General features: G+C 32.6%; 3 pseudogenes across 1 annotated transcript; all 3 read right to left on the bottom strand.

Annotated features, from left to right (window-relative positions):
* Positions 1 to 1,530: 1,530 nt before the first annotated feature.
* On the bottom strand, positions 1,531 to 2,469 carry LOC143898185 (cytochrome P450 9e2-like; annotated as a pseudogene).
* Positions 2,470 to 3,923: 1,454 nt separating this feature from the next.
* On the bottom strand, positions 3,924 to 6,776 carry LOC143898180 (cytochrome P450 9e2 pseudogene; annotated as a pseudogene). Its single transcript, XR_013257136.1, has 2 exons — positions 4,476 to 6,776; positions 3,924 to 4,161 (listed from the first exon to the last, which is right to left on the bottom strand). The product of XR_013257136.1 is annotated as a cytochrome P450 9e2 pseudogene (transcript).
* Positions 6,777 to 6,953: 177 nt separating this feature from the next.
* Positions 6,954 to 8,764, bottom strand: LOC143898182 (cytochrome P450 9e2 pseudogene; annotated as a pseudogene).
* Between the last annotated feature and the right edge of the window lie 1,217 nt (positions 8,765 to 9,981).

The raw sequence follows: 9,981 nt of genomic DNA on the forward strand, positions 1-9,981 counted from the left end.
TCTTCAAAATGGAACACACGTATAAATGTTCTTTCAATGGCCACGTTCAGCAGAACGTTTATTTTGCAACTATTGGAAGTTTTCTAAGCTCAGATTTGTCCGATGACAAATAGATTAAGACCGGTGTAGGACAAAATTAATTTAAGTAAATAAGTGGATATATGTGCATGGATAAAATGATTTATTTTGTGCAATAATTAATGCAATATAAATTTAAATGTTTCAAAAAAGGCTATTATAATTTTGAAAGGAAAAGTTTAACAAATAGGTATTTTTATTAACTGTAGAAACGTAAAACATACGTTTCTTTAATCATGGTTTCAAAAACATTTTTGTTCAAACGTTTCTTAATGGTTTTTTACGGTTATGAAACTATGTATACGTTCAAAAAACGTATATGAAACTAATATGTGCTACCTGGGTATGTTATTTAAACAAAGCAAAGCGAGGTCAAATTAATACTGTAAACGAAAGTGTTCAAATAAACGCGAAAATAAAATCTAACGTGATTTTGAAGAGATTTAATTTGAACCAACATTATCAGCAAAATATTTCTGTATGCTAATGTAATGTATATTTTTATGTTATCTGGATTTGTCGGTTCCTCACAGTAAATGATAAATAACGGTAAGAGAGCGATAAAGTAATTTTATCTACATAATATCTCAATATATGATCTACGTACATATATTTTCTATATTAAAAATATAGCGAATGATGAGAAAATATTTTTTGAAGAATTCAATAGCATATATATAACAAACAACAATATAGATGATTATCACAGCAATAACTGCGCAAAAAATTGATTGCATGAGAAAAAATCTATATTACAAGTCAGAAGTTGATTTATGATCGCGACACAAGATAATAAGCAACACTTGATCTTTAATCCTTTCCATATCGTCCTATTTCATCATCTTCGTAGCAAAAGATAATAACAACAACTCTCTTTATCATTCGAGGAATATTACATTATCTTTTGAAGTTATCTTTTAGATCGCAAAAATATTGCGATTTTGACTGAAACAAAGAGACAGAGAACAAAGAAATCGCGATAAAAGAACATCAGAATAATAATTAGATAACGATATTTATAAAAATTAATACATTTAATTGCAATTATTATAACAAATTATGAAGCTAATATCAGAGCTACGTTACGTATTATACATACCGTCCTTATTTCTGTTTTTTCTCCTTTTTACTTTGTTAATTAATGATACTTATGCATATCTTAACGTAGGCCTCCCTTAAATTTTTTCACTAAAATTTAAGGGAGGTCTACGTTCAGCAGTGGACAAATCAGGCTGGATGATGATGATGATGATGATGATAATGATGCATATCTTATGTGCTTCTTGTGATAATCACATCGTTTTAGCATTGCAAATAGGATATGAGGAGTGTTAATGATTCAGCGATTTTACTTTACTTAATCTTTTGAATCAGTATATAAACATTTTCTTATCTGAAAGTTATAATAAGAATAATAAGTCTTACGTGATCATTTTAATTTTCCAGTCAATCTCAGTTTGTATTTTTTTCTTGAATATCCTGATTTATCGCGATTTTGTAAGCGGCAAAACACATTAACGTTGAGCTGCTATCGAAGCCTCGGAAGAAGAATATAAATGCCTGTGCTATCATATCGTTGCATAGTCAATTCCGTCTTGCCATCTCTGTTACTACTGTCTATCATCAGCTGTAACATGTCTGGTTAAACATTTTTTATTTTCTTCACTTCTAATTTTTATGGTGATTTCTCGGAGGGCTTGAAAAAAATTTTGATATTTTCTTATGAACAATTTTCAGTTTAATTATTCGTGCCAGCCAAGGCAAGCTTCTAAATATACAGATCTTGAAAAGGACAAGAATGTTGAAAACAGTCGCTTTCTTGCCATACACATAGAATTCGTCCTCCGGATTTCTCATTATAGAATCAACATTGACACCAAAAGCGCAAGTAGCGATTACATTATTTGTATATATCTCGTCTTTCATTTCCATTATCCTTTTTTTCCGCCGGATGACAATTGCGCCAAGTAGTTGCTAAAATCGACGCGCTGCAATTCGACATTAGCTTAAACATACTTTTCATTTTACTGGATGTGAAAGCCGGACTCAATATTGATCGCATCTCTCGCCATCAGTTTCATTCAAAATGTTTTAATGTTATGGATGCAATAAGCTCGAGATCGCAAATTATTATAAGTAGTTTGGTCATATCATACAAGCCGACTTACGTGGCGTCAATATGTAAATTGTGCATTGAGTTGACAAGTTCGGCTACAGATTGACGCCGAATGATCTTTGATCATAGATTTCCCACAATGGAAAGAGGCGTTACACGCGGAATTCTTTCCTGATATTTCTTGAAGTAATTCAGATCCTTGAAAAGGAAATAATATAGGTCTAAAATGCCTAGTATTACTGACAAGACAATTACATATATCATGTTAATAACTTTTTCTACACGATGCAATTAAACTCTCGAAGAAACGTAATGCGCAGCTTACTCGATGAATCTTACTTGAATATTTATGCGGCGTGATTAAAAAACGCTCGTGTATGATCGATGTTAACCGCGTCAGTCGATGATGAACGACTGCTATTTCCACGAGTAATGTTCCTCTTACATCTAATGAATAGGCATCAATATAATCATGTGGAGGAATCTGGATGATAGTACGACTTTTTGTTAAAATTTGACAATTTATTTACAATAGTCTTGTTAATCTAATTTAAATAGAAAAAAATAATACTATACTAAATTTTATAAATTTTTAACTCAACAATCTTTTTTTTTCTTTGCACATTGATATATGTTTAATTTACAATTGTGCTTTATTTAAAACATTATTACATATTTTATACCAGAAAATATGTATAAATTATAATTTTTAATCGCTTTTCTATTTCGCGCAATATTTATGTAACAAACAAAAACAATATTAGCTAAGTTATGAAAATTAATTACATTGAGATGAATACTCACATATCTACACATTATTATGCATCTTTAAGCACGCAAACTCTACATAATACCAATGATTAATTTTAATTGCTTATAACTCTAATTCTACATAATTTTGATTTGACTTGAATTAACAATTATTATACGTGAATTCACAACTATTATAATCTCGATTTTTTTTTTATTAAATATTTTTTTTATTTCTAAAAATATAATTTAACACTTCTCTCTCTCTCTCTAGAGAATTAAAATATTATATATATTATATATACCTATATATATATATATATATATATATATATATATATATATATTATATATAATCTATTTTACAATTTACGTAACAATAAGTTTATAGGTACATATATTTCTGTTAATAATGAATATTACAAAAACGCAGAAATATTTTGAAAGTGCATTGTAACTATTTCAAAAGAGTTGTGAAAATTAATGAAAATGATGTTTATTGTAAAATGATAAATTTTGATTAATTTATTCTATCTTGTGTAAAAAATGTGTTTATTCAAATAATATATAAAATTCGAAAATGTTTATTTTATATATATTATTATTTTCTATACATTTTTGTATAGTTACATAGGTTAAGAAAAAACCAAAACAATATTCTGTAATAAAATAATATTCTGGAATAATCTAATCCTAATCTTTATAACTTTTTTGTATACTTATTACTTTTTTATATAATATTTTTGTATAACTTTTTTGTGCATAACTAGATTTTGTTTTTGACCATAGTTATGTAATAATTTGCTTAAATCATTTTTAGCTTCTTGTTTGTATAACACATCTTTATATTAATGTAAAAAATTATGAAAATATTTGTTACAAAAATCAAAGAAGTGCAATGGAAAAATACAAGTGGTTATTTAATTATAATTGCACGGTTATCTGTATTACGAAGAAAAATTGATTGATAATAACAACGTGAGATAAGAAATAGTATTTAATCCGTTAATTTCTTTCACGCTCTCTTCTTTTATCATTTCGAAAAAACTTATACAACATGATGTGACTGTGCTTAATGTGAAAAATATTTTTAATGCAAGAATATTGTCATTTCTTGAGCTTCCAGCAACATATAAGCACGCAACATCTTCTTGCCGAATCATTAAGAAAGAAATGGCCTGTTTCGTGTTCCTTTAGTTTCATTGTTTCCATTTTATCTGAAATTTAAATAACATTATATTTTATAACAATACAACTACATTTTAGGCGATCTTTTATTCTTGGAAATGCTATTTTATTTTATTATATCAAATTTTTTAATTATATAATAAGTTTCTGCATTGTGTGTATATTTTGAAAAACTTAAACAATTTTATGAATTGAAAATTATTTTCCTTTAAATCAATATTATTTTAAAATTATAATAATTTTTGTTATTTAAAAAAATAACAGAAATTAATTTTTTTGTTAAAAAATGTCTCTTTTACTTCCAAATTTTCAAGAAATTATAAAAAATTATTAAAATTTTTACATTTAGTGTGGTCCATTAACAAGATTAGCTGCAAGAGTGTGATGTGTATCTTTTCGTGGCAACACCTTCAGCCAGAAACCTCCTTCAGCCTTCATATTGAAGCCGTCCTTAGCGATCTTGAGTGGTATTGGCGTCTTCTCGCAGGTTTTCAAATCGCAACGGGCCAATAGATGAAAAAGTAGAACCTTCGTCTCCAGCAATGCAAATCTATTACCTATGCACATTCTTGGACCAAGACCGAAAGGTAGATAGGCTCCGCAGTTAAGACTGTCCTTTTTCCGTTCACCACGAAACCGCTCGGGATCAAACTTCTCCGGCTCTTGGAAATATTTAGGATCCTGTTGAAGTCCATAAACCGGTACCCATATGCCTTGTCCTTTCTTTATAGAATATGGTTTCAATCCTGGTAATGCCGGCGGCAGCTCGAAATCTTCTACGCATAATCTGTCCATTGCTACAGCAACCGGATACATCCTGAGAGCTTCGTTGATCACAGCATCTAAATATTCCATGCCATTAACCGCATCGTAAGGTGCTTGTCCATTCGTTTCTTCCAAGACTTGGTCAATCTCCTTTTGAAGTTTTTCTTGTATATCTTGATTTACTGCGATTTCGTGAGCGGCAAAGCACATTAACGTTGAAGTACTCTCGAAGCCACCAAAGAAAAAGATGAAAGCCTGTGCTACCATATCGTCGATAGACAATTCTGCCTTGCCTTCCTTACCTCTGTTTTCCATCATCAATTGCAACATATCAGGACGAACGATACCATTCTCATCCCTAGTTTTTATGGTGGTTTCTATGAGATTTCGGAAGAATTCTGCTATGGTTTGACGAATCAATTTCAAGTTGACCAATCGTGCAAACCAAGGCAAGCTTCTAAATATGTATAGCTTTATTAAGGCAATACTGTCGAAAGTAGTCGCTTCTCTACCGTATACGTAGAATTGATTCTCCGGATTTTTCATGGAATTAACACTAAGGCCAAAAGCGCAAGTAGCAATCACATCGTTAGTATACCTCGTAAAGATGTCTTTCATTTGCACTACTCTCTGCTCTGGTGGCAATTGCGCCAAGTAATTAGCGAAGTCGGCACCGCAATCCGACATTAGCTTAAACATGCTTTTCATTTTGCTCGATGTAAAGGCCGGACTCAATAAAGATCGTACTTGCCGCCATTTCTCTCCGCGAATAGAGAAAAGATTTCTGCCAAATAATGGATCTTGATTTTCATCTACGAAAGTGCGATGCTCAGGGAACTGCTCGAAGTGTTTTAATGCAATGGTCTTAATGAGTTCGGGATCGCGAATCATCACAAGTGGAACGGTCATGTCAAATATGCCAACGTACTTAGCTTCGGGATGTAGATTGTAAACGTCCTTTACAAGTTCGGCTACAGATTGACGACGAAAGATCGATGGTCCCATATTTCCCAGTAAAGGAATAGGTGTCTTATGCGGTATGCCATGTTTTTTAAAGTGATTCAAATCCTTGAACAAATAATAAAGGCCTAAAGCACCTGCTATCACCGACAAAGCAATTATATATATCATATTGATATATATATATATGCTGTTTTCTCTCCACTAAATTAGTATACACCATATAGTTTTGTGAAAAGTGAAATCAATTATTGCACATTTTTCGTAATCAGTTTGTTTCTTGAATATTTTTATTTATCGTGCTGTTAATAACGAAGATGATACCAAGGCACAACGTTACGCGTCAAAAGCTGACGGTCGACTGCTGCTGCACTGACGCAATCTTTCAGATATATAACATCCGACTTGTCATCGCTTGCGCAAGTGAAGTTAACAAGTATGTTGCGTCATATTAATCATAAGTATTTTCGTTGTTATCGATATGATACATTTTTGTAATTAAAATGAACACTGGATTTGACAGGTTAACGTTTATTTAACATTTTCAAGTATCTATATTTATCATGTTAAACAAGTATATTTGCTTATACCTTTTACTTGCTCTTGATATATAACGTGATTGATATCAATTAATATCTATTTTAATATATAAAACTACGAAATTGGATTAGATTATTTATTTCTGACAAACGACTTTGTCAAGTTCTAGCTAGTCAATAATTCCTGGCAATGGAATGTTAAAAGAATCTGTTATCATCAAAACTGCTCGCGCATCGTTAAAACGATTCGTAGAATTGCCGCAATACATATCGCAAATTTCCACGTACTTCACTAATCTTTTTTATTATTATCCTAATGCATATATATATAAACAATAATAATAAAAAGATTAGTATGTGCAATTTTACAAATTGTACGTTTTAACGATGTTTGCGCATTGTTATATATATATATATATATATATATATATATATATGTATATATATTGTAATAATGTAACACATATCGTCTATATTATAATATAACGTATAATATGTAGTACGTGATTTCTCTCTATTCGTAAATTTATATATATATATATGTTTTTGAATATTCCTACTGTTCAACTGCGTTATTATACTTGAATTACTGTGGACTTTGGAACCGACACGACTAGTTTGCTTCGGTAATTGTAGGATGCCGGTTCTCTCTCGGTACAATACTCAACCAGAAACCGCCTTCAATCCGCATTGAGAATCCGCCTTTTTGTAACTTTGCAGATATCGAAGTCTTTTCACACGGCTTTAACTGGCAACGAGCCAGAAGATGAAATAACAAAATCCTCGTCTCTAGTAACGCAAACCTATTGCCGATGCACATCCTCGGGCCTAATCCAAATGGATAATAAGCGTCAAAATTACACCGATCTCCTTCATCGAGGAATCTCTCGGGCTTGAACTTATCCGGTTCTGGAAAGTAATTAGGGTCATGTTGAAGCGCGTAAAACGGGATGAAGAGTAACATTCCTTCTTTCATAAGATACGGCTTTGCATTTGGCAGTGCAGGAGGCAATTCAAAATCCTTCACGCATAATCTATCCGTCATTGGTTGAACCGGATACTTCCTGAGAGCCTCGTTGATAACGGCATTTAAATACTTCATTCCGTTGATCGCCTCATAAGATGGTTGGCCATTCGTATCTTTCAAAACCTTGTCGATCTCATTTTGCAGCTTCTCTTGGACATCTGGATTGACGGCAATTTCATGTGCCGCGAAACTCATCAGCGTTGAGCTGGTCTCGAAACCAGCGAGAAAAAAAATAAACGCCTGCGACGTCATGTTCAAAATGGTCAGTTCTCTCCCGGGTTCTCTTTTACTTTTGCTATCCATTAGCAGCTGGATCATGTCCGGGCGAGTAATACCTTTCTCTTCTCTGATCCTTATAGTATCAGCTACCAGATTTACAAAGAATGCACTAGTACGATCATCTATTAACTTGAGATTTAACAGACGTATGAGCGACGGCACGTGCTGATACATTAAAATTTTTATAAGAGCAACGAAGCCGAAATCTGTCGTTTTTTTGCCGAAAACATAAAATTCGTTTTCCGGATTTCTCATCGAATCCACGTTAATACCAAAGGCGCATGTGGCGATCACATCGCTACCGTATCTCGTGAATATGTCTTTCATTTCCATAACGCGTTTGTCTGACGGTACGTTCATTACGTACTCGGAAAAATTCACAGCGCACTCGGATATTAATTGAAACATCGCTCTCATTTTGCTAGCTGTAAAAGCGGGACTCAGAAGCGCTCTAATGTCACGCCATTTGTCGCCGCGAAGGGCAAACAGATTGTTTCCGAAAAGCGGATCTTGAGTTTCGTTGCCGAAAAAGAGGTGATCTTGAAACGCGTCAAAATTTTTGATAGCGACAGACTTGAGGAGTTCAAGATCACGGATCATTACGATCGATTTCGTGAAATCAAACATACCAATGTACTTAGCATCAGAATGCACTTCGTATATTTCTGTCATCATATCGGCGATGCTTTTTGGACGTATGAAGATTTTCCAAATCTTTTTTAACAAGAAATAATTTTTTGCATGTGGAATTCCGTGTTGCCGAAATACGTTCGAATCTTTGCGGGACGAGTAATAGTAAATGGCAAGTATACCGGCTAATATTGATAAGGCTATCGTCCAGTACTCCATGATAGACGTTTAATCGGAATACCCGATTACTCCTTTCGTTCGAGATAAAGTTAAACACCAGTGTCGTGAAAGTTTGTGTCAATATCACTGTTTGCAGTTGTGTGAGGTACCCTCAGGTTATAATCCAATGCAATATGTTGAACGTGATTGTTTTATCAAGTCAAAGCCATCTGCTCGCTTGGAAACCTCGCACACGACTGCTCATACCGAGATAGAGTTGTTTGTTAAATAGCTCGTTGCAACTTTATGATGTCATTTAAGAGAATTATGTAGCGGGAGGGGGGTAGAGAGAGAGAGAGAGAGAGAGAGAGAGAGAGAGAGAGAATTCTTATATTACATGCTCTTAAAATAGGTAAAATGTTGACAAAATATTTAAAAGTTAGTATTAATAAATTAATAAGTAAATGAAAAATCTCATAAAAATAATGCAGTTTATAAAATGTAATGCAAAATTTTGTATCATTAATCAGTAACGTACAGCTGATGATGTTTTCTATGATGCTACGATCTTAATGTTCTCACATTACAACGGAAAACGCTCGTACTTGTAGTAGCGGTAGCGAATCACATCATATGATAAATGAGTCACGCCGAATATTCGCTGTGCGAGTACACTATGTAGAAACCAAATTGAGTTTCATTGATACCAGCATACGATTGATCGAACATTACTAACTCTTCGTATCTAATCCAGATGGCGTAAATTCTTCGATGTATGAGAAAGAGACGCATTATTTATTGGCGATAATTCGTTCGATCTTTAATATTGATGATACAAGTTTGAAAAGTCGTTCCGCTCATATCTGAAAATTAATCCGGCAGACGTTCCAAACATTGTGAAACAATATGTCTGTATAACCGGATTATATGAATTTACCCTCCTACAGTATATACAGGACCAACGTGTAACCATATAATCATGCCTTTGATGCGAACTGACTTACATTTGTAGCATACATACATATATATGTATATGCAAATTCACATACTAAATTGCGTTATTCGCAAGTTTGCTTTGACTTCCAATCACACTATCAACAATTGGACACAAAATATAAATATTTTACTGCAAATTTAAAGGCCGAAAAGTCAACATCAAAATAAAAGACATATAATCGCGCCATAAATATTTGTTGCATACTTTTTGCACGCGATGTAATGAAACATAAGAAATAAGAAGTTTCCTTACAATTGAACTCACACTTCCACATTAAATATGTATAAGTACTATTTCCATATAAAAGAATCTATATCAAAAAGAATAAATTTTATTTCCTATATGAAGGGAAATATGAGAAGTAATTTCTCATCAATGAAAAATTTTATTTTTCATTTTATTAATTCTTTTAAATATCTTCCAAAATATCTCAAAAAGGTAAAAGTGTATACTTGTTTTGAAATCCGACTTACTTTCCTGGCAGGAAACAAGA

The sequence above is a fragment of the Temnothorax americanus genome, unplaced genomic scaffold, assembly GCF_048541705.1.
Source record: "Temnothorax americanus isolate GAGA-0224 unplaced genomic scaffold, ASM4854170v1 Scaffold22, whole genome shotgun sequence".
Classification (NCBI taxonomy): Eukaryota; Metazoa; Arthropoda; class Insecta; order Hymenoptera; family Formicidae; genus Temnothorax; species Temnothorax americanus.